This window comes from Lissotriton helveticus, chromosome 9, assembly GCF_964261635.1.
Source record: "Lissotriton helveticus chromosome 9, aLisHel1.1, whole genome shotgun sequence".
Lineage (NCBI taxonomy): Eukaryota > Metazoa > Chordata > Amphibia > Caudata > Salamandridae > Lissotriton > Lissotriton helveticus.
The window spans coordinates 742,715,237-742,740,957 of NC_136070.1; the positions used below are offsets into that span (position 1 = coordinate 742,715,237).

Consider the following 25,721-nt stretch of genomic DNA (forward strand, 5'->3'; position numbering starts at 1 on the left):
GGTCACATCCTAATTGCACCGGAGGGACCGCCGCTGCCCCTGCGGATGGTCCCTCCACCTCGGGGGTGGCGGACGAACGCAGGTCCGTCTGTCATCCTAATAGGCCCCTTGCTTTGGTATGAGAAACTATTCGTTAATTCTATCTTGCAAGTCCCTTATTTTTGATGTCTTGACAAGTTGTGATTCTCCTGCCACACTTGATTATGAATGTTTTTGATTGATTGACTAGTAAGTTGGGATCCTGAATGGATTTGACAAAGGTGTTAAGTAAAGACTGCAAGGCAAGGGCAGGTGCGGGCCATAAGGACGGCAATGTCCGCATAGAGTAAGGCCGGCACTGGGCGATGGCCCACCTGTGGGAGGTCTTTACATTGTAAAGTCAGCGCTTCGCCTACGTTATTTATATATAGGGAGAAAAGACTGGATAATAAGATGCAACCCTGTCTTATCCCTCTCTCCACACTAAAAGGCTGAGTACAATCTCCTCTAATACCATATCTTACCCTGGCTTTGGATCCTGCATAAAGATCTCTAAGAAAGTTGATGATCGATGTCTCCCCTCCCATATCGGACATAATTGCCCATAACTTCGAGCGGATGACACAATCAAAAGTAGAGGAAAGATCAACAAACCCCAGGAACAAATTCCCGCCCTTAATATTTGTATATTTTCCTATTAACATGCTTCCATTCAAGCCCTGTTCAATTGTCCTAACTCCGCTGCGAAACCTATATTAAAGGTCTGTCAAAATTTCTCTTGATTCCGCCCACTCCTGTAGCTTATTCAAAATAACGCAACCCGCTACCTTCACTAGGGAATCAAGCAAAGAAATCAGCCTGTAACATGCAGGGTTGTGTTGTTGCCCTTTTTGTAGATGGGTACGATTATTGATTTCGACCATGTAGGGAGAAAGCCAATGTCAAAATAGGCCCTTAATACAGCCATCAGTAAGGGTCCCCATAAAGCGATATTTGCTTTATACAGGTCCACTGAAATAGCATCAGGACCGGGAGATTTGCTGCCTTTACTGGCAGCAATTGCACTATTGACTTCTTCCGAACTAAACAGAGGAATTGGGTAAGTTTGGGTTGCTACCAGGATATCATTGGGTTTATGGGTCTGTTCATATTCCAAAGCAGGTCAAAAAATCGACCTGAGGAACCGCTTCTCCGGATCCGCGTTACCACGTGGGAATGAAGAAACTGATGTCTGGGTGCCGGCGGGTACTTATATGGTTCCACTAACGTCGTGACCAGAGTAGACGTCATCACGGAGCTGTTCGATGCTGCCCCCCCGGCGTGAAGAGGTACTGCTGAAAATTTCCAGAACCAGACTGGCACCTGGGGAGAATTAAAAGTTAAGGAATCTGCAGGCTAGATGTCTCTATCAGATAACTACCTATAGCGTAGGAAAGTTATGACAGCAATGGTTAGAACATTCCACCTTGTCCACAATGAAAGAACACTTTTCTCCTTTCAGATGATATGGACATACATGATTTTTTGTTGGGTCCCGGACCTCTTCATTCTAAATGTTTTATATATGCCACTTACAATGACATTTTGAAAATTTCTCAACAGTAAGCTGCTAAACAGTTGCGACAAATTGATAAGCAAAATTTGGAACAAGCTTTGGCTGTTGTGGATGATGTCATGGCTACATTATCAACTCAAATGTATTCACTGAATAACTTTGTTTCATCTGCATTCGATATCATACAAAATGACATGTCTGTTCTTCAACATGGTCAGAGTCTGTTAGGATCAATTTTTGCCACTGAGGTGGACATTACAGATTAAAAAAAAATAGAGTGCCATGGAAATATTTGAATGCCTCTGAATTGTTTTGCCTTATAATTTGTCACACATATAACAAGTAATAGCAAAAAAAGATGCAACCTACACCATGCTTAATAAAGAAAGATTAGAAAAACAGACATTCACTGTAGCTGAAACACCATCTGATGTTTGGCTCATTCAAGAGTTTATTTCTTTAATGATTTCTACATTTCATTTCACATCATGTCAGAACATTTTTCCAGAAGGCAGATTTTTTTTTTCTCCAAAATTCAAATTCAGGAGGCAGATAGGAGAGGATGGGTGAGAATTTTCTTTTTTTTAAACAAAAGACTTGGATTCTTCCTGTCTATTACAGAGGTATGAGCAGTGACAAAGACGTTTTTATTAGTGGAAAAGAATGTGGATCTTCTTTTGGCCATTCATCAGTCTGTAAAGAGACAACACTTCATGGCGTTTGTAATGTGTCCGTGGCTAACTTAGCGTGTTATCTGAAGGGAGTTGTCATACCCTTGATAAAGTTAGTATTTGTGTTGCTTTTTAATGGGAGCTACTTGATTTCAAACAATCATGGTTGCTGCAGAATGAAATCAGGGTTCTCTTATGTGGTTACAGTTTCCGAGGTTGTGACTTTCTGTAAGAACACACACAACTGGGGAAATTACCTTGTGGCCAACAGTCCCTATTTCCTTTGTTAAACTGAGCTGACTGATAACGCCTCATTGTTTCAAAAAGCTGTGGAATTAACATCTGCCAGAGAAACTTTTGACCTTCAAGTTGCCCGATTTTCCTCAGAAGTGCAATCTCTTTTGCGCACTAATTTGCCATAGCATTTCGGTGAACTTGTTACACTATAGTTTGAATGCTTCTAACACAACTGGAGTGGTACACTTTTTTTAAGTGATTGGGTCTGGATTTGTTTCTGTGTTGCAGACTATGCTTGAAGCGATCAATTATTTTTTATACACTCCTTGGTTTAAAGCTTTTTTGGAGCTTTGCTAGTGTTATTCCTGTTGATTGCTATTTTGGTTCTATTTTTGTTGCTCTGCAATGAATGTCCCATAATGAGGCCAAATGGAGATGGAAGTGTCACATGTAATTCTTTGTCGTGAACGCATGTTACAGTACTTTGGAATGACTGTTACTGGAACTGAACAAGAATTGGTATTAGACCTTTTGGCCTGACTGGTTTCAGAGTGTGCAGATTGTGTTTCACTGTCTATGGTGCTCTTTCAAGTGTTCACTAGACTTCTGCCTTGCTACCAATTGTCACAGTTTATTGATATGAATCTTCTTGTGCATCCTTTGTGGGTGCACCAACAGTGTTGTCCTATGATTCTCCCTTTGCTGCAAGATGCTTATTATGAGACCCTTTGTGCTCCAGGTTCTCTGGTGTCTGGCTTCTCTTCTGAGGCTGCACTCCTAGCTTCCATGCCTTCGGCTTCTGCTGAATGAGTTAGTATTGACCATGTTCGTTCCATGTATATTGCTTGTCATGGCTCTGTGAATCTGTGGTCTGTGGATGTGGGTTCCTTCCCAGACCCTCGGACTATATAGACCTGGTGAACAATTCAGGGATGCCATCCTGCAATTCGGATGCCTCCAAAACTCTTTGATTTTGCACCTTGCTTTTATCCATTTTTTACTGTTTTTTTTATTAATTTGCATGCGTTCTCAATTTAATTTTTTGGGCTTTCGACCAGACCTTTTAGATTATTTTAGTGCTACTATTCTTTTATTGAGTAGTCTGATTTCCGACCAAGGGGAGGGTGTTGTAAGGCCCACGCTTAGTCTCCATTTTAGATTCCGTTTTTTAAATTGAAATCTTATTCCAATTGTGACTGTTTACTTATTTTTCTCTAAAGTAAGATTGTGTTATATACACATTTATTCTTAGTAGATTAAATATTTGGTTTCAGGTTTGTACTATCAGAATGCAATGCCTTTTGTTTCATTTCTCTGTGTGCCCATTGGAGACAATTTTTTCTCTACACACCTAACAAGCAGTTCTGCAGCTCTGCTACAATAAGGTAAGGAGAACATTTAATTAGATACATAGTGTCCGTGCTAAGCTTGATGAGAGGAGCACCTTATGCTGAGATTACCACGGAAGCACTGTGACTGAGATGCAGCTCTGCTGACTGCAACATTCACCCTGTGAAAGAAGATAGCCTGCATACTTAGATCGGCTTTGTGACACATAATATCCAGGTATGGGGGGTTGGACCATCCCAATAGATGTAGTAGCAGGTACTCCTGCTATGCTCTCTTTAGTGGATATGTATTAGTGGCAGATAGTAGTAAGTTAACATTAGCAACAATTAACATGGTTGAATTGCTTATATTTTTTGCCATTCTAACCATACTTATTAAAATGATGTGTCTTATCTGCATAATCGCTGCTCATGTTTTCTTCACAAAAATACAATTGTTTTAATAAATGTTTTAAGATGCGTTTTCATGTCTTTCTTGTTCTTACCATGAGCATGCAAGAGTAACAAACAGAAGGGTTAGATTTGTTTCCACAAATTCCTTGGGAATCGGGTGGCCATGTTCGAGGTTACCAACAACATCTATTACCCTGGTCACGTTAGGGGTTTAGATATGGTACTGTGAGCTAGACAAAACAAACCAACAATTATTGATGCTATATGTAGACTAAGTCTCTATATTGTGATGTTCGTGTTGACATAGTACAAAGTCCTACTAAACGCGTGGGAACCATATAACATCACCTACAGACTTCAACATCTTTCATAACAGACTCCAGTCCACCCCTCATACCTACCACCCACAAAAGTGTCAGGGTCCAGTAAGGGTAATCAGCCGCTCCCTTCTAACCGCGAATTTCTCAAGATAGACCTGTCTCTATTACTCACTTCAGTGTCTGGGTCAGCTCCTTCCAGCTGAAGGATTGCAAGCAATACATTTTCCCCTACTTGGCGCACAGTCCTCACTCATCTTGCGCTAGGTCATGCAGGGAATCCAAAAAGGGTCCTTCATTGTTCTACGCCGACTTACACCATGCATGCGTTACACGTGCTACACACACACACATATATGCCCAACACACACTGAGCATATCAGTGCAAGGGTCTGAGCATTCATTTAGAAGCAAAAATTTACACAAGTGGGGTAGTAAGCTTCAACCAGAGTAAACAAGAGTTTGAAAAGTCTGATCACACTATTAATTCTCTTACCTATGTTATACTGCCACCACTGCTCTATGCACTACTCATGAGAGGAACAGCTTGGTACATTCCACTAGGGTACAGGAAAATTCCAGGACCTTTTGGAGTCTCTGTGCACACTCTTAGATTAGTTATATACCAGGGCTGAAATAAAAAGTCAGGATACCAGATACTCATGCAGTTGGGCACTCAGGGTAGGGAAACGTGCTGGTATACGTAGAGAGGACATTTCTGTCCTAACAAGTAAGGACCAGACCCGCCACAAATGGCAACCCAGCACTAGCAGCATTCCTCCACAAAAATCCCAAACAGAGGACAGGGTAAAATCAAAATGCATGCAAAGGGGAACACCAATGCCCAGAGATGAGCCTTATACGTCAGCAAGGGTGACACAACAGCAGTTTGAAATCCCCTGCCTCAAGCAACTGTGAAATAGTGCACGATCATTTGGTTCCTGAGGCGTGAGCCGGGAACAGCAGCAGCAATTAAGCTCCGAACTATTTAAAAATTATAAAAGTGTATTTCTTGTGTTTTTAACTTTGAAAACTATCCTTTGTGCATTTCCTACCTCTGACGGCTCTTGCTCGCGCTTGAAGCTGAGGCCACAGCAGCTGATCTAACGCTGCCTGAGAAACACCAGCGCCATCTTGGGTGAGTCAGAGGGCGAGCAGACTACTTGCTCGGCCCTCCCACCCTGATCACTACAAAAGCCCAGTCCCTCGGCACTCCCTCCATTGATAGACCGATCATTTGGTTCCTGAGGCGTGAGCCGGGAACAGCAGCACCAATTAAGCTCCGAACTATTTTAAAATTATAAAAGTGTATTTCTTGTGTTTTTAACTTTGAAAACTATCCTCTGTGCATTTCCTACCTCTGACGGCTCTTGCTCGCGCTTGAAGCTGAGGCCACAGCAGCTGATCTAACGCTGCCTGAGAAACACCAGCGCCATCTTGGGTGAGTCAGAGGGCGAGCAGACTACTTGCTCGGCCCTCCCACCCTGATCACTACAAAAGCCCAGTCCCTCGGCACTCCCTCCATTGATAAACCGATCATTTGGTTCCTGAGGCGTGAGCCGGGAACAGCAGCACCAATTAAGCTCCGAACTATTTTAAAATTATAAAAGTGTATTTCTTGTGTTTTTAACTTTGAAAACTATCCTCTGTGCATTTCCTACCTCTGACGGCTCTTGCTCGCGCTTGAAGCTGAGGCCACAGCAGCTGATCTAACGCTGCCTGAGAAACACCAGCGCCATCTTGGGTGAGTCAGAGGGCGAGCAGACTACTTGCTCGGCCCTCCCACCCTGATCACTACAAAAGCCCAGTCCCTCGGCACTCCCTCCATTGATAGACCGATCATTTGGTTCCTGAGGCGTGAGCCGGGACCAGCAGCACCAATTAAGCTCCGAACTATTTTAAAATGATAAAAGTGTATTTCTTGTGTTTTTAACTTTGAAAACTATCCTCTGTGCATTTCCTACCTCTGACGGCTCTTGCTCGCGCTTGAAGCTGAGGCCACAGCAGCTGATCTAACGCTGCCTGAGAAACACCAGCGCCATCTTGGGTGAGTCAGAGGGCGAGCAGACTACTTGCTCGGCCCTCCCACCCTGATCACTACAAAAGCCCAGTCCCTCGGCACTCCCTCCATTGATAGACCGATCATTTGGTTCCTGAGGCGTGAGCCGGGACCAGCAGCACCAATTAAGCTCCGAACTATTTTAAAATGATAAAAGTGTATTTCTTGTGTTTTTAACTTTGAAAACTATCCTCTGTGCATTTCCTACCTCTGACGGCTCTTGCTCGCGCTTGAAGCTGAGGCCACAGCAGCTGACCTAACGCTGCCTGAGAAACACCAGCGCCATCTTGGGTGAGTCAGAGGGCGAGCAGACTACTTGCTCGGCCCTCCCACCCTGATCACTACAAATGGCTCCCCCTCCCCGGAAGCGCAGCGGACGGGCGCGCCCGTCTGCGCCCGTCCGCGACCGACCGGGACCAGGGGCCACTGACCCTGCATCATTTTTATCATATACCTCTGCGCAGCTCCTTGCCCTTCGGGGCGACTGGCCTATTAGGGCTTCAACTTCTGACCGCATTGCAGCCCTTGACATTTTTATATCTTCCTCTGCTTCTACTATCGCCTCTTCGGTTATGCCCTCATCTGTCCCTCACTCGGTCTGCTCTCCTACTCCCCTCTATCCCCCACATACCTTGGCCTCTGCCTATCTTCTCAATACCCGCTCTGCGGGAAAACACCAATTGGAACTATTTAACCTTCTCGACTCTGAGTCCCCGGACTTATTGTTCCTCACGGAAACTTGGCTTTCTGCCGACTCCATGTCTGATGTCTTATCGGCTCTTCCTGCCCCCTACTATATCCTCCGGGCAGATCGCCCTGACGGTAAAATTGGTGGAGGTGTGGCCCTGATAGATCGGTCCCATCTACAGTTTCAACCGTTGGCCCATCCCCCAATACCCAATGTGGACTTTCTAGTCGCCCGCTCCACGAACCTCCTTGCCCCTCTTACTATAGTTCTTCTCTATCGCCCTCCCCAAACTATGCCCCATTTTCTGCCCGCTCTGCAAGATCTGTTGGCCACCCTGGCGATTAATAATTCATCTGTTCTGTTGCAGGGTTTCTGTACTCACACAGAACTGTGCACAGAGGAGTGGAACCTTGGCAAATTAGGGTGTCCCAAAACTTACCTTAGCAACCAACTCACCCCTTACCGAGCTAGCTACAGTGTCTCATTGGACATATCAAACACCCAATGTTTAGACAAACCAGAACATGAACTTACAGTACCTCAGGGTACGTGGGACTCATGAACACTCTTTCGTTATATTATCATTACAAACCAGATCATGGAGTAAAGAAGACACATGTGCATTTGAAATGTTTATTTACTAATGCCGTCTTCTCAGGCGCAGTATCTTTGATAATACAAGTATACTTATTATCAGTAGCAAAATTATCAGCATAGTTACTAAGACATAAAAAGCGAATGGTGACAGCATGTTAACATGCTGTAATGAATAAGAGTTAACAACACTTATATCTCACCCTCCCTAACACATATATTATATTATTATCTAAGAAGGTCTCTTTGGGTTGTTTTAGGGCGGGCCCATACCTTAGTGTCCTAGCATGAAGGAATCACATCAGCATACACCAGCTCTCTCTGCATGTGCACCGCATCAAGTGTGTTAACAATTCTCGTGCAAAGCAATATCAATCCCGCCTCAAGCCCAAGTTGGCAAAGGCTGCACTTGTGTTATGACTATGAAGGCGTGGAGATCAGACCTCATAACAATTCCATATCGTGTTGCTCCTGAAACTTCAGCACTCTCCGTGCAGACATGGTTTATTAAACAAGACTGATATCAGAGCAATAACATATTATTCTCACATACACCACGGCAAACCACTAGGTTGAAAGCTAAGTCAACAATTAAGGGTCGTGTGCAGAAGTTGCAAGAAAGGAAAAATGGCGTTTAAATCTGAAATGTACCTATGCTAACTTAACACGATATAAGGATATATAGGAGCTATACAACACCCCCCCATGATCCGAGAACGGACTAAATAAGGTAACAGAAGTGCCATCACATGAGAGCAGAATCCATTTATAAACGTGCATGAATAAAAATTCAATTATAAAAACTAATGCTAAAAAATAGCCCACAAATATAATGTGGCTCAAGCCAATAGGCAAGCAAAAATAAAATGTCTTGACCAAAAGTCAATAAAATCAAGGAAATGCTATCAATCAGCATGTCAATTTGAGGCAGTGTCTATGATAAGACTGTATATGAAAAGTAAGCTGCAACAGCCTCCAGGAGGAAGTCACTGTCCTCATCCGAAAACAGTTCAGCCATCCAATTTAAAAGATGAAAGGAACATACGTGATCTTCCAGCACCGGATCCTCTATAACCATCAGAGGACAGCTCGGTGGGTTCTCAAGAAAACTTAGTTCCAAGAAATTTTGCGCTGCCGACAACACATCCCAGGGACCCATTAGTCCATGTGCCACCGCCAAGGCCATAATCCTTTCGTCAGAACAAACCAACTCGTGAGCAATGATAGGACTCATCAGTTGATCAAAATCGACGTCAGAAGATGCTGGTCCGCAGAGACACAAATCAATGGCCCAAAGGAAATCGCAGGTCAGACAGCGAAATACAGGCTGGACACAGGTGAAATAGGAGAACCGAAAAGATAATCCAAACGCCGTGCTTAGAGTCGCTAACGGCAGTGTGCCATAGTAATCAAGCATGCGGTTGCGAAACCGCGTCAGTAGTAGCTGTTCGTGGTCTTGCACAGGAAGGGCATCCATATTTAAAAAGGCAGAAAACCACCAATGCGCCAGCCGCTAATGCAAGCAAAAACGGGAACCCTCCAAATAAGGATGAAAAAATAGAATGGAAGAAGGCAGGGATGACTCCAAATATCTTCTCAAAGGAAGTCACGAGACCACCGCTAACAACTTTAAAAAAATGTGCTAGGCCCGTTGTGGAGGATGCGTTAAAGATAGAACGGACCATGGCTCCGAAATGCAAAGGCAAATCAGTGTTTAATAGAGCCTGAACCTCCGTACGGGTGTTAGCAATGTGAAGCACGAAAGTTTCACGGGCCGAGCTCAAGGCCACCTCTTTCTGGGACAATAGAGCTCTTATTCTAGCCATGCCGCTGAATTCTGCTCCCAAGGTCGGTATCTGTGGCCAAATGGAAGACTCCCTATGTTCACGTGTGGGAGGATAAAGAACATTTCTGCAGCAAATAACTCGCTCACTAACCGTTACTATGAAAGCTATACCTTTAATCAAACCACAACAGTTTTCATTATTGAGCATTAAATAACTACCATTCTCTAACAATTTAAACGTGGGGATGATAGCAGGAACCGGCGTGCCCTGTAAAACGCAAGCCATATTCGGTCTGTCCTTGTTACATGAACCGTGTAACTGTATGTGTCTACACATTAAAGAATGATCTGGCGTCTCAGTACACTCATCCCCTGTTAGATAAACCTCTTGTTCATCCTTGAAACATCTGTATGTGTATGGGAGTGACCAGACCTCATGAAGAAAACCGCTACCTAAGGGTTCAAAACGACCTATTGGCACATATTTCATACAATTTGAAAACTTATATAAAGCAAAAGGCAGCGTTATTAAACCGTGGATAAGCCACGTAGCAGCAGTGGCCTCTGCCACAGAAAAAGGTAAAGATTCCAACCTTTCAATATGGGGCATAGAAAAGGAAGCATCACGCATTGAAAGCAAGCGTTGTTTGTCTGTCAAATTAAACGGTGCAAATAAAGAGGAAACGTTCATGTATCCCCAGGGAACTTTACCCATTTTCAGAGTCTGAAGTGTCCATGCAAACTGCATGATCGAACGTAATTGATTTTGACCATGGTATAATACAGATACTTCATCATGCACAATATCAACAACAGACGACACAATATTATCTAATGTGTAAATTCTAGAGGAAAGCACGTTAATGCTATTGTCAACAACTGCAAGAACTTTCTCAAGATTTGCCTGATCAATAGCCCTAAGGCGTGAAGCAGCCTCAATCTGTGAGAGTTTCCAAATTTCATTGTAAACACCATACAACCAACGTTTCGACCTGCCACTAGCTGGGCCCTTAATGAAATCATTCAAATCCACGTCTGCATTCAGTTTGGAAAGGTGATACTTAACCGCAGGTAAAGTTGAATGTTTCAGCCAAGCTTGACACAACTTGCCCACAGAGTAAGAGGTGACAGTATGACTCAAATCAAAACGGGGATCAGATCTAACAGCCTTAAAACCGTCAGTTACATTTAAAAATCTCTTTTGGCAAGAATCAGCACTACGGTGCCAAAGCAGCCAACCCTTGGGATTCATACTGGAAATGTTAAAGGAGGAATTCAGAAGCAGAGCCTGTATATCTCTAATGGACAATTTAGTAAAATTACTCCAATTCTCATATTCCTCCAACTCCGGGAAAGACGGGGTGTTTAACCTTTTAGATGTAGCCAATCCAAAGCATGTGGTCTGGGAAATGGTTTCATTTAAAAACCACATATGATTTGGGATGAGACATGCACGGTGCAAAGCCTCAATGCCTTGTACCTGCCAGGCCCTTGAGCCCCAAACTGATTTAAGGTCTATGGTATCCTTCCATAACTCATACCCTCCAGTAACTAATTGATCCAGGAAGGCCTTTGAATATAACAATTTTGTATTTGTAAGTCGAACCTTGGACAGTGGCTGTTTGTGAAATTTAAAATAAAAGGATTCGGGATTGGACTGATTAAAGTCAGTGAAATAAGTATACTTTTTAAGAAACGTTTCTGAACTCCCTTGCGTTGGTGCTGGGCAATGTTCCCACTGAGTAAAATTAACCGCATCCCTTCGGGAAGATGTCTTGTGTAAGAAGTGATTGCCATAATGTTGGTAACAGAACAATTCACCATAATTAGCAGATTCTAAATATAAATCCTCAGCATCAAAAGCAGCATAATATTTCAAATCAGAAAACAAACTTTCCACAGCATTAACATCCCAATCATCAGAACGAATGTTTTGTTTCACCACATCCCCCATATTAACTCTTAGTACATTAGGGACATTAACGACTTCCGTTGGGCCATGAATCTGAAAACGAACTGCATCCCACGCGATTCCATCCAGAACAGGCCACGCTGTGATGTTAACCAAAGTCAAGTCTCTTTTTAATCTGTGTGTAGAATGTGAAGAGGAAAGTGGGGCCAAAGTTCCATTTAAATGAGTAATGCAAGTTCTCTCCTCGACATAGTGTCCATTCATAATTCGAAAAAAATAAAACACAAAACCAATTGACATAAAAAGGTAAACTGAAAAAAGGACCAGCCAAATGTATATCCAAGGAGGTATCAAAAAATGTTTTTTAAACAGGCTAGCATATACTGCAATTTTAGAGGGTTTTTTCGAGGCAAGGGAAGCAGAGTCAAATGAAAATCTGGATTCCGTGGCTAAACGAGCTTGCAGGTCAGGCATGGACAAATCAGTGGGGTATGTATAGTCTGTCTCATCAAGGTTAGTTCCTGGTAAATTATTCAATAATGGACTGGAAACAGCAGGTAATTCGATGGCCACCTCAGGTTCATTATTAGAAGCAGTGGGCATAATTGAATTTCTCACAATGGAAGGACAGGAAACAGCCGGTGTCATGCTAAGAAGAATCGGCCACTCTGTGTATCTTGACATTGTCAATAGAAATAAACCTGTTTTCCTTACGACCTGGAAGTGGTGGTAAAATGACTGTTCTTGTGCCCTTCACTCCAAGCACTGGGACTGGAGCTCGATATGAGGGACCAAACTCTTTCTTGTTGTCGATCTTCTCTCGAACCAGTTCTCCAACTTGGGGTAGCCAGCCAACTACCGGGATCTGCAACGCATCATCCGATGTGGAGGGCAAATGTTCCTTTGCAAGAGTGTCTCTCGTCTTTTGTAGATTCTGTAAAACATTGCAATGTTCATCTGCGTCAAAGGAAGTGGCGCGAACCACCGAGTCTAGACCGTCAAGGTCAGGGACGAACATCTTGATGCCAAAGAGTATTTCGTATGGGGTCCGCCCACCCAAAGACCTTCTAGGGAGATTATTAAGAGCACGCTGCACGCCATAGAGGTGAGCCAGCCAGTTTCTGCCAGTGCCTATAACTCGGGCTGTCAAAGATTGCTTTAAATCACGGTTCATTCGTTCAACTACACTATTACCCTCAGGTCTGTAGGGTGACGAAAACTTGACTTGGACCCCCATCGAAGTCATGGCATCCTTATACGCCTTAGAGGCGAAAGCCGGACCCTGATCCGAATGGAAGGTACCACAGGCAAAAATCCCTATAAAGATACGCAAATCTCTGATGACAGTCCGGGAATCAGCGCTGCGATGTGGCCATACCCACACAAAGCGTGTGCATGAGTCAACTGCTACTAAGATGTATTTATACGCAGTATCAGATGAAAATGGACCGCAGTGATCTAAATAAACACAGCCTAGTGGTTTATTAGAAATGTACAACTGAGTCTGAGGCGGACGTGTAGCAGTTGAAGGTTTAATCTGCTGGCATATGTCACAAAGAAGGACATAATCACGCGTCTGTTTGTACAGTCCCCGCCACCAGAAACGTTGTTGTAGTTGCGTTACAGTGGCTGAGACGCCCGCATGCGCAGACGCCACACCTTCATGAGCCGCTGTAATCAAGTCTGTTCTGCGATCCGAGTTGGGAATCAGCCGTTCCCCAACATCAGGAATTGTCACAAAAGGAACCTTTTCGGGACTTAAGTGGTATTTATACTTCGAAGGGAATCCCGAAGGATGTTTACTTCCCTTCTCAGAGGCAGCAATCGCTGCCAAGATGTCGCTATCAATCTTGGTTTTAGACCTAGTAACTGCTGCAACTAAGTATGTAGATACCGCTGATTTCGCCGCTTCATCAGCAAGCGAGTTGCCAACAGCGTGTACTCCCACGCGCTGATGACCGAGAGTATGAATCACATAAACGAGTGGCAACATAGCCTTAAGCTCTGCCACTCGAACCCAGATCATTTTATGTTTTATTGTGCTACCCTTGGAATCATGAAAATCATTTTGAATCCAAAAGAACAAGTTTTCATTGTAAGACTGGACACAGTAGTAAGAATCACTTACAATTAGAGTAGTAACACTTGGATCTGCGTACTCCAAAGCTAGTAAGAGAGCACGAAGCTCTGCCAATTGTGCGGTGCAATCGCCCAGGGGCAACGTGTGTACCTCCCTGGAAATGAACTCATCATTCAACATAGCACCGACCACAATGGCGCATGCGGAAACGTAGGCATGTTTAGAGCCATGCGCAACCTGCGCCGACCCATCAGTGTAAATGATGCAATGGAAGTCCTCCAAAGGTCGCATCGCCAGAGGAGCAGGGTGAACGAATTCATACTGCAAGTACTCCTGCGACCGTAAGGAAGCGTCAAAAATAAACATGACATCCGTGGATGACAATGACGCAGCCCACTGAATCCACCGAGGGTGCAAAGCCTTTGAATTTGGTACACTTGCTTTCGTGACTGCCTCCAAATGAGGACAGGGTGTTACCACTAGCATGCGTTTCCCCTGTGACAGAGCTCGTTCCTTTAGAATAGCCATCTGTACAGCAGTTAAAACCTTTTCTATGGTGGGAAACCGCATCTCAGCCGAAGTGTACAAGTGTGACTTGTAAGCAATAGGTACCGTGTCACCTTCATTAAAAGTGAGGTACGTGAAACCCACCGTCCCAGGAATTATTCTTATGACCAGGTTGGTGTGGTTATCACGAGTCAGTAAATATTTAGAAGCGAGCAGATCAGCCTGCAAGGATTGCAAAATGGCTGAATGCTCAGGCAGCCAGCATGATTTAGAGAAAGTCGGTTGTATCAAAGCATACAAAGGCTTGATACGCTGGGCATATTCCGGAATGTAAGTTCTGCCGAAATTCAAAAAGCCCAGTAAGGATTGTAATTTTTTCAGTGTTGTTGGTGCGCGCAATTGTGCGCACTTCTCCAAGAAGTGAGGAGCCAAACCTCTACCTTCATTGTTGAGCTCATAGCCCAAAAACAACACTGTGTGTTCAGCAATGTGCGATTTTGCAAAGTTGAATTTGTAACCCATGTCTGCGAAGTTGCAAACAAGAGAATTTACACGACACAGATGCTCCCAAATATCGTCGTCTGTGAGATATATGTCATCCACATACGAAAAAGCATCAGGGTCGAGTGCCTCCAGAATAGAGACAATTCGAGCGGTAAATACACCAGGACTATTCTTGTAGCCCATTGGAAGACGCCGGAATTGCTTTTGGACTCCAGCGCTTGTAAAACTGGTCCATTGGGAGCTAAAGCTGTCCAATCTGTGGGCATAAAAACCATTGGATATGTCAAGCGTTGTCTTGAAACGCTTACGCACGAGACTATCCACTAGGGCAGAGCCGTGGGTATTCTGTACAGCACAGTTACGGCAATGCGAGTTTAAATGCCGGTAATCCAAAACCAAACGATATGATCCGTCAGGTTTATTCACAGTAAAAAGGGGATTATTCATCGGTGACACACACGTTTCAATAACTCCCTGATATTCCAATTGTTCAAGGATTTCCGCGACGGAAGATTTTGCTTCACGCCGAATGGGATATTGAGGTTGAGGCTGCGGCTGAGACCGCAACGGAATTTCGTGGCAAGGCGACAATTTATCCCAACCACATTGGTTACGGTACAGAGCCGGCGCGAGAGCCCGAGCCCACTCTTCTGCAAAATGCTGCGCATGCTCTTTCGAGACAGTGTTCGCGAAACTGGGTAGGATCACCTCCTCCCCTCGCGGCGCCGCGAGCACAAAAGGTGGGGGCCAGTCAGCCTCCGAAAGCAAAATATCATATGTAGAAGACAGATTCTCCCAAAATACACCTTTAACGGTACGCTGTATGTCACCTTCAATTAACAGGACAATTTCATATAGTCTTTCAGGGGGAGCAAGTCTCGTATCCGCTGTTTCTATCACAACGTAGACATCAGTCGCTGTCACCCTCAGTAGTGGACGCAGCGCCTCTCTGACTATGGTTATCTCCGCCGCGCTGTCCAGCAAGGTCAGAGCCCACGTCAGATTCCGAAGCCGCGTTCTCACTATCTGTGGCATATCGATGCGCTGTTAAGGCTGCGACTTTCTTTTTCGCAAACTGCGGACGCCTAGGCGTAGAATCCTCCTGCTTCACTGCGCCGTCCGTCTGGCGGGACTGACCACGTCCTTGTTGGCCACCACGTCCACGTCCACCCCCTCCTCCTCCACCGGTCTTCGGGGCCGATGTGTCCTGAAAGGAACGAGGAGAGCGTTGATCAGAACCCTGAAAACGATCAGGTGATTTAATCATCGCGCGGTCGCGCAAATCATAAACTTTTTCGGATGGCGCAGGAGCTTGTATTGCAGGAAAAGTACCCTGAGTCTGCATTGTCTGCTTCCCCTGTGTCTGTTTTTTAGGCCAATTATGTTTCTTGGACTTTGGCTGGGCATCTGTCACTGCAGATTGCCCCTGTGGTTGTTTTTTCTCCTTCACTGGAAAATATTTCAGACCTCTACTTGTGCGGCCAATCGTTTTATAAGCGGCCACCACAATCTTTGCTAACTGGCGGGGTTTGTCGGCATCGGGCAGAGCAGCCAAAGCATTCGACACCTGAAAGTTAACGGCATCTCCTTTAACATTGGAGAGAATGAGATCACTTACAATCTCAAAAGAACCACACAGGCGCATACCCAATTCAACCGCTGCCTCTGGACCGTGATCATTCTGAACACGTCTAACGATTTCAGGCAGGGCAGTCATAGACGGGGTGCCGAAGCACATTGTATAAACTGCCGCAAATGTTTTTCCCCAGCTGTCACAGTCAGCAAGTTCAGGAGTTATATCCTTCGGTAGAGTAATCGTCAACATTCTATGTTTATCAGCAGGAGTAGAATTCGGAAAAACTGCTTCCAGTTGATCAAACTTCTCTGCTAGCCAGAATGGGAAGTCATCGTTGTCAACAGGACGCGCACCAAAAACCGAATTTACCATCACCGGATTGAGACGCATTCCGCCTCGTTCCATGGGAGCGGCCGCACCCCCCTGGGGACCACCAGGAAGATGTCGACCGATGTATTGCACTAAAGCACGAATCACGGAAATGGAAACTACATGTAGCCTGCGAATTTCTGCCAGGGTACAAGCCCCGTGATTCGGGTGCGGGGTAAAGCCACCCAACGCAGGCCAATTAGTACCTGGAATTGAAAGTGGACCTAACCTCGCACGGGACAAAGAGTGGGGGAGGGCGCCATCAAACCAAACTCGATGCTGCCAATGATCAATAGGTATTTCCAATGCCCTGTATGGCGTATATTCAGCCGGGACATCCGAGGCGGTGTAGGAGTGGTACAAACCAGAATTAGCGTCCACAGCCGGAAACGTAACCCAAGAGTAAAACAACTCGTAAGGAAACGCCGGATCTGCACTTACCACGAAAATCACAGCCATCCCATCTACTGGGACCTGGTACGTCTGAAGATGGTTGCGTACCGCTACGCGACTATGCTGCGCAATAGCCACCGCTGCCGCCATTACAGAATTGGAAACAAGAAAACACAAAGAATACTTTGTAGCACAACTGGGTAGTAATTCAAAGAAACCGTTTAAGTAAGAATCAAGCTTGAATAAAGACCTATTTCAAAAAATAGGTAGGTTTCACCAACACCCCGTTTTCCGGAAACGGATGTGAAGGGGTTAAGGCATGAACGATAAACTACTCGAGTGTCATGATATAAGACCACCGAAACCGTTGGGCGCCATGTTGCAGGGTTTCTGTACTCACACAGAACTGTGCACAGAGGAGTGGAACCTTGGCAAATTAGGGTGTCCCATAACTTACCTTAGCAACCAACTCACCCCTTACCGAGCTAGCTACAGTGTCTCATTGGACATATCAAACACCCAATGTTTAGACAAACCAGAACATGAACTTACAGTACCTCAGGGTACGTGGGACTCATGAACACTCTTTCGTTATATTATCATTACAAACCAGATCATGGAGTAAAGAAGACACATGTGCATTTGAAATGTTTATTTACTAATGCCGTCTTCTCAGGCGCAGTATCTTTGATAATACAAGTATACTTATTATCAGTAGCAAAATTATCAGCATAGTTACTAAGACATAAAAAGCGAATGGTGACAGCATGTTAACATGCTGTAATGAATAAGAGTTAACAACACTTATATCTCACCCTCCCTAACACATATATTATATTATTATCTAAGAAGGTCTCTTTGGGTTGTTTTAGGGCGGGCCCATACCTTAGTGTCCTAGCATGAAGGAATCACATCAGCATACACCAGCTCTCTCTGCATGTGCACCGCATCAAGTGTGTTAACAATTCTCGTGCAAAGCAATATCAATCCCGCCTCAAGCCCAAGTTGGCAAAGGCTGCACTTGTGTTATGACTATGAAGGCGTGGAGATCAGACCTCATAACAATTCCATATCGTGTTGCTCCTGAAACTTCAGCACTCTCCGTGCAGACATGGTTTATTAAACAAGACTGATATCAGAGCAATAACATATTATTCTCACATACACCACGGCAAACCACTAGGTTGAAAGCTAAGTCAACAATTAAGGGTCGTGTGCAGAAGTTGCAAGAAAGGAAAAATGGCGTTTAAATCTGAAATGTACCTATGCTAACTTAACACGATATAAGGATATATAGGAGCTATACAACAGTTCTCCTACTGGGGGACTTCAATTACTGGCCTGGTGACCCTAGGGAAGACCAGACTTCCAAAGATCTTTCTGATACACTCCGCTGCTTCAATTTTATTTCTCATATTCACATTCCCACTCATACCCGCGGCCATGTCCTTGATCAGATCTGGTCATCTGGCCGAACCATATCGTCCACTACTGTTCTCCCCTGCCCTTGGTCGGACCACTCGAATATTTCCTTTTCCATTGATCTTTCAGTCACCAACAAGCCCCCCCTGCCCAAGAACGTCCTTGCACGAAACTGGAATCGGGTGGATTTTAACGCTCTTCACTCTTCCCTGGTGACCTCCCTCCCGGACCTAGCTGACCTCCCCCTTGATTTACAGGTCGACTCCATTAATTCCTGGCTCTCCTCCTCCTGCGACCTGCCCGCTCCCCTCAGGAGGGTCAAAGCTTGCCGTCTACATGATGCCAACAAATGGTTCTCTTGTGACCTTAAAACCCTTAAATTGGCCCTTCGGCAAGCAGAGCGACAGTGGAGACGCACTTACTGTCCCCTCCTGAGGGACCGTTACAGGTCCCTCCTGAAAAATTATAAAGGAGCCATCCTTTCAGCCAAGTTACAATACTTCTCGGGCAAAATTCTATCTGCCACCAACAAATCTAGGGAGATCTTTTCCATCGTCCACAACCTGGCCACATCAGATAGAGTTAACCCTAACCCCGTCCCCTCTGATTCCCTCTGCCTGTCCTTAAATGACTTCTTTCTCGAGAAGATCGCTAATATCAAACGCAATATCCCCCTACCTTCTTTCCCTCTACCCGCCGCTCCTCTTCCCCCTTTGCTTTCTTCTCTTGATCACTATCCCTCCATCTCGAGGGATTCCTTCCTCGCCTTGCTCGGAAAGGTCAAGTCAGGCTCCCCCGCTGACTGTGGCCCGGCTCGCATACTAAGAGAGCTGTTCACTGGGTGCTCCGATCCCCCTCTATTCCTCCTCAACGCGTCTATCTCCCAGGGTATAGTCCCATCCTCGTTCAAATCTGCTACAGTCATCCCTATTCTAAAAAAACCTGGCTCTGACCCTTCTCTCCCTGCCAATTTCAGGCCCATTTCCCTGCTTCCCTACCTTAGCAAAATCCTCGAGAGCCATATTACCTCATGCCTGTCGACCTACTTGGAGGATAACCATCTTCTTGCCTCCCATCAAGCTGGCTTCCGCCCAGTCCATTCGACTGAAGCGGTAGTCACTGCTGTTCTTGATGAATTGAAGAGCAAGGCGGACTCCAACTCCCCTCAGGCCCTGGTGCTCCTTGACCTGTCGGCCGCTTTTGACACGGTCGACCACTCCATCCTTCTCGGCCGTGTCAGGGCGGCGGGCATTCAGGGCACTGCTCTCTCCTGGCTCTCCTCGTTCCTCCAGGGTAGGACGCAGGCTGTTCGCCTCTCAGGTTTCTCTGCCCCCCCCCGTCCGGTGCCTTGTGGAGTCCCCCAAGGTTCCTCCCTTTCCCCCCTTCTCTTTAATCTTTATATCTATCCCCTTATTGTTTCTTTTCTCAGCATGGATGTTTCCGTGTACAACTACGCGGATGACCTTCAGCTGATTTTTGATCTTTCCCCCACTCCTGGCTCCCCTCTAAAACTTCAAACTGTTCTTATTTTTATTTCTGAGTGGATGAACCAAAACCATCTCAAGCTCAACCCGGACAAAACGGAGCTGGTCCTGACTGGTGGCACCATTAGTTACTGGACGCCTGCCCTTTGGCCTTCCATCTTCGGCCCTCCTCCGGTCCCCTCGGCAACGGTAAAAACCCTTGGCATTAAAATCAGTCGGGACCTATCCATGCGTCCTCAGGTTAGCTCCGTTGTGTCGTCCTGTTTTCTGTCCCTCAGGATCATCCACAAGGTTTCCCGTTTTTTTTCTTTTGATGCCCTCAAAATAATTGTCCTTGCCATGATCGTTTCCCGGTTGGACTACGGGAACTGCCTATATGCGGGCATCCCTGCCTATGAGCTTCGGCGCCTTCAGACCATCCAAAATCAGGCAGCCCGTCTTGTCCACCGACTCCCTAAATATCATCACACTACCCCTCTCCTCAAGTCCCTCCATGGGCTCCCCATCTTGCAAAGAACCCTCTTCAAGATGGGATGCCTAGTTTTTATGGCCCGCGCCCGCACTGCCCCCATTTTAATCAACTCCCTGATCACTCATTACCTCCCTAGCCGCAATCTCCGGTCCTCCAGTCAGGCACTCCTTATTGTTCCTCGCTTTCGCAAATCCAGAACTGGTGGCACCAGATTTTCTGTTCTTGCTCCCCGGCTCTGGAACAGTCTTCCGCTCTCTATTCGTGTTATTACTGCCTACCCCCACTTCCGCAAGGCGCTCAAAACATATCTGTTTGCCCAAGCCTTTACCATCCTGTAATCCCCTGGCTGCCTCCTCCATCTGATACTCTCTATCTATTAGCGCCAGGAAGCCGCTTGGTCGCAGTGCGCTTTATAAATATTTTCAAACTCAAACTCAAACTCAATCTCACCATCTCAAAATGGCTTCTAGGCCCTTTGACTCACCACTCTCTTGGGTGCCATGTCCAATCTTCGCCCTTCTTCTTGGCCAACCAAGTTTTCTGTCTTGTCTCTACCTGCGATCACTCACAGGGGGCGCACAGCTCAACCAACTTGGAAGTCTGGGTTAAGACAACCTCAGGCTCACTGCTAGTCACTGTTACAGTGGGGCTTTAAAAGGCTCCGCTAAATTCCCATTCCAATCTCTGTCTTCAGCCTGAAAATAGCATCACCATCAGACGGGAAACCTGTTGTGCTGGGCCAAAGGTAGACCATCTCCAAAAAGATGGCAAGAAGTAGAAGGGTTTGTTTAGAAGGTGCATATTTAAACACCATGTAGCAATTACATGATTGTAGGAAAGAATGCTGCAGTCTATACATCACCAAAAAGTCTATCACAGCCATACATCTCTGTCTTCTTGTGCCAATGTTTATTATCTTCTCTTGCAGCCCTAGGAACTATTCCATATACATTTTAGAGAAGGTCAATTAACAACATGTCCCTTCTTTGCATATTAATTTCCCAAGAAAATAGATGTACCGAACGTAACGCACCCCAATTTATTCTGGTGACGTGCTTCCGCATTAAAGAGAGAAAGAAGTCTAATGCAAGCTCTGGAAAAAGAGAATTAAACTGAGAAAAAGGACAATTATGTTATCACACATACATGTTGGAAATTCAAGCCAACACAATGCAGCATCAAAGAACAGAAAACCAAATAAAGGTATTTTAAATAGGGCGTAGTTCGTGGAGTTTTGCTGTGCGGGACTCAGTGAAGTTACAAAAACACTCTACGAAGTTTCGCAAGTGGCGGAGTGCAGTGCGAACTGCGGTATGTGTTGGTATTCCTGCCGCTCGGGTAGAAATTCTACCTGAGCAGTAGATCGCGCTCGCGAACTTACCGTTCACGATTGTGAGCGAGGAAAAAACTCTGCTGCACATTGTGAAGCAGAGTTTTCTGCACTTCGTGAGCTCCACGGAGTGCAGAAAACTCCGCAAACTCCACGAACAGACCGAAGTTCACCACCCAGGCCTAATTTTAAAACAAAACACACTGGAGAATAAGCATAGGTGGGAAAGTGATACTATGCCAAGCATCACAAAGCACGTTAATGGGCAGCTTTTGTTTTAAGAAGCAAGGAGGATGGCTTGGCCGAGTCCTTTTACATGAAAATTTACATAATTAAATATCCATTGAGGAGATTAGCTTTCTTCTCAGTATGTCTAAGAGAGCAAGCAACAAGATTGACATAACTATCTGGTGCCGGATCGTACTATACATGCAGAATATATTGATTCCACACCTCTGCCTGCTAGGCGAGGCCAGCCACACGAAGAAGCATAAGGAGACGGAAGAAACAAAAGTTGGTCTTACCAGAAATAATGAAATATGGCTCTTGGGGTCAATGTTACCAACCTCATTCCCTCCTCACCCACCGTGATTGCGTCAAAGTGAGTATAGTGGTTGTTATCACAATCATAGCAATGTGATCTTTGAGGTAAGTGAGGGCTAATTAAAAGCACCACAGCGACTGCCAGACACAGACAATGTGTAGGACTGAGGGCTTTTGAGATGCTGATCTCTAGCACCCGCAAAAGAAATCCGATATTAGGGAGGTGCTAGGGGAGAGGCATTCATTATCCACACCCCATTTTGGCAAGACCTAGGCCTCAAATGATCTGAGGGATCTTCAGGTGAAAGGGGTGCCTTGCAGGCAGGCTGGTAGATGATGCATTGGGAAGAAGCTATATCACCATGCTAACCTGCTTTGAAAAACCATGATAACATACTGGTGAGTTGACGGTCACTGACCTGAGGACTTACAGCGTGAAAGTGCATGAGAAAAAGAAGAAAGCTCCTACGAAGGATTTCTTTTTAGACCCGAAGGCTTTCAATTTTGTGGTGGATGCAAGGGAGTGAAAACTGATAAGCCCCACAAAGTGTAACGCACAATTGGTCGAACGGTTTGATAAAAGCACTCACATAAATGTAGACATCAAAAACCTTGAGGTTAAAGATGTGGTGGCTAAATTAGATTTGGAAGAGTTGTCACATAAAGGAAAGACTTGGGGTCAGATGTATGACAGATTTTTGCATGCGCAAATGGATTTTAGACCCGTTTGCACATGCAAAAAACCTGTGAGCCATGTACTAACCCTATTTTATGAGCCGCTATTAAACTGCAACTCGCAAAATAGGGTTAGTGACTCGCTATTAGGATGGGGCGTTCTGAGGATGTCCCTTCCTAATAGCGAGTGTGAACCCTAAGTTAGAATGTTTTGCGACCAAAATACTCGCAGTTTACCACCCTCTTCAAGAGGGTGGCAAACCATTTGCAAACACTTTGTGAATGAGTGAGCAAAAATTTTTTCAAAGCAGACAGTGGTCCCAGGGACCACTACCTGCCCTTAAAAAATGAAACAAAAACGTTCAATTTAAAAAAAATGCATTTAAAAAAAACCTGCTTTATTTAAAAGCAGTCCCAGACATGGAGGTCTGCTGGCACCAGGGGCGGATTGGCACTGAGGGCACTCGGGCATTGGCCGAAGGGCCGGTGTCCCAGTGCCCTCTGTGGGCCGTTTTTTCCCCCCCTTTCCCAGCTCTCTGTGGACTGGGAAAGGGGAGGGAAAAAAACGGCCCACAGAGGGCACCGAGACAGACAGAAAGGAAAGCAGCTTCCGCTGGTGGGCGGCAGCGATTATCACCTGGGGCCTCCTTCACCCCCTGCCCTGCACAGCAATCACGCAGAGGGTGGGCTGGGGAGAGGTGATTGTCTGCCAGAATCGGCCTCCGTAAACAGTGTTTGTTTTAACACCTCGCCCACAGCCCTTCACATGCAGGGCATAGTGGGTGAGGAAGAGAGGAAGAATGGGTCTCACTGTGGGGGCCAGGTGATGTTTGGAACTGGCACATCTTCACCTCAGCCTCCCCCTGGCTACCATGGATGACCCAGCAGCTTTTTTGTGCTACCCTGCCAGGACATTGCCCTGAGGCAGTGGAGGTCTGGGGAAGACCGAGTATGTTAGTAATAGCAGGGTCCTCGCTGCTTTTCAGGTGCCCCTGCGCTGGAGGGCTAGAATAATTTTGCAACAGAAAGGGGCCTTGCTGTTTTATTAGTTGCTCAGCTTTTAGGCCATTGTCACCTTGGCCCTGTGTCATTTGCAAGAACAGTATCCTCCCAATTACATTCCTTGTGTGTGCATAGGCATATATGGCCTGATGCCAGAGTTGCAGAGATGGGAATCATGTTTGAGTCCCAGTGTCTGCTCAACACCCTGTGATTCTGGGCAGATCACTTCATCACCCAGGCCCTTAAATAAAAAAAATCGGATCTTGAGTACTGTAATTGGTGCTGATGAATAGAACTCAGGTCTGGTTCTCTTATGTTGTGGATTTCTGATTTATGTGATGATTAGAGTCTAGGACATAGCTGGTTGGGAAAGAGTATCTAACGACATTGTGCAGGATGTTAAGACTGCAAGTAAGTATTCGGTTTTCAGAACTGCAGTGCTCCTAGTCTTTACCAATGTTACTGGCTCTGTAAGCTTTAAAATGCTTAATTTACTAAATATTTCTCTACAAATTAGACCTCCAAGAGTAACCAAATGGTATTTCATGAAAGGGCACGCCCCTTGAATGTGGGGCACGCCCCTTGAATATGGGCCACGCCCCTTGAATGTGGGCCACGCCCCTTGAATGTGGGCCACTTTTTTCGTCAGTGCCCGGGCCAAATTGTGATCCCAATCCGACCCTGGCTGGCACCAGCAGGCCACCATCCCTGGGAATGCCAGCCATTTCAAATGGAGTCGTAAATTGCGACAGCCTCATTAATATGCACGAGGCATTCAATTTGCGACCCCATTGAGAATCGCAAACAATGTCTCAGACACTGTTGTACATTGACAATTGTGACTCCCAAATTGCGACTCGCAATTTGGCAAAATTTGTGATTCGCAATTGCCAATGGTCATACATCTGGCCCGTGGACCTGTAGAACAGTATAAAGCCAAAAACAAAGTTCTCTTTCAAAACAATTGAGGAATTCAAATGTGTGGTGAGATTTATGTGATGCTGGGTGGAAGTATCAGACAATATGGAGGAATAAATCTAGATGTGGGACCTTAGAGTCATAACTGCAATCCTCTAGGAATATGTACAGGAGAAAATGGAGATGACACTGCGGGTCCTGGTCAAACAGCATGAGAAATCACAGTGCTCCTCGATAGGTCTAGTAAATAGAATTGCTGCAAAGAAACAGAACGTCGGAACTACTACAGATGCAATAGGGGTTTTAATTCTGAAATACTGGTGAGACATAGGATTTTTACAGCAAATGTTAAAGGAGGATGGTCAATAAGGGAATTATAATATATTACTGTTTTTAATCTATACCAAGAAACTTTGGAGAGGAAATACATTTCCTTGATAACAGAGCCCTGAATTAATTGGGGGGAAGGGGTGGAGGGGAATGCCATGCTCAGTCATTATGCAAAACCTAGAGTGAACAGCAGGGCATGAAATAGATTTTTATCAATCAAAGAAAGTGAACCTTTTCAGGTAAGGTATGAAATAGTGACCTGAGATAGACTCTGGAAGGTAATAGTGTTGGCATGGGATTAGAGTGGGGGTAGGGCAGGAGTGAATGTTGTGCATCCACACCTGAATCGGGGTTGGTATTTCTCTCAGAGGAACAACAATATTGGGGTCTGGTAAAAGACTCCCTTTGAAGCAGGTATTGGTGGGAGATTACTTTGGAATTCATCTAGTTTGCTCTATTACCCATAGGGCCTCTGTTTTTTGTAACAAGACTTCTAGATTTAATGGAGGAATAACAACAGTAAAGGACTGCCTCATAGAATAGGGACATTCTGTGTAATAAAGCAAAGGTTAGTGA

General features: G+C 45.3%; 1 protein-coding gene across 1 annotated transcript in view; it reads right to left on the bottom strand.

Moving 5' to 3' along the window:
• The window catches only part of LOC144782956 (EH domain-containing protein 1), a 1,028,199-nt gene that overhangs the window by 142,145 nt on the left and 860,333 nt on the right, over positions 1–25,721 (bottom strand). The window lies entirely within an intron of this gene.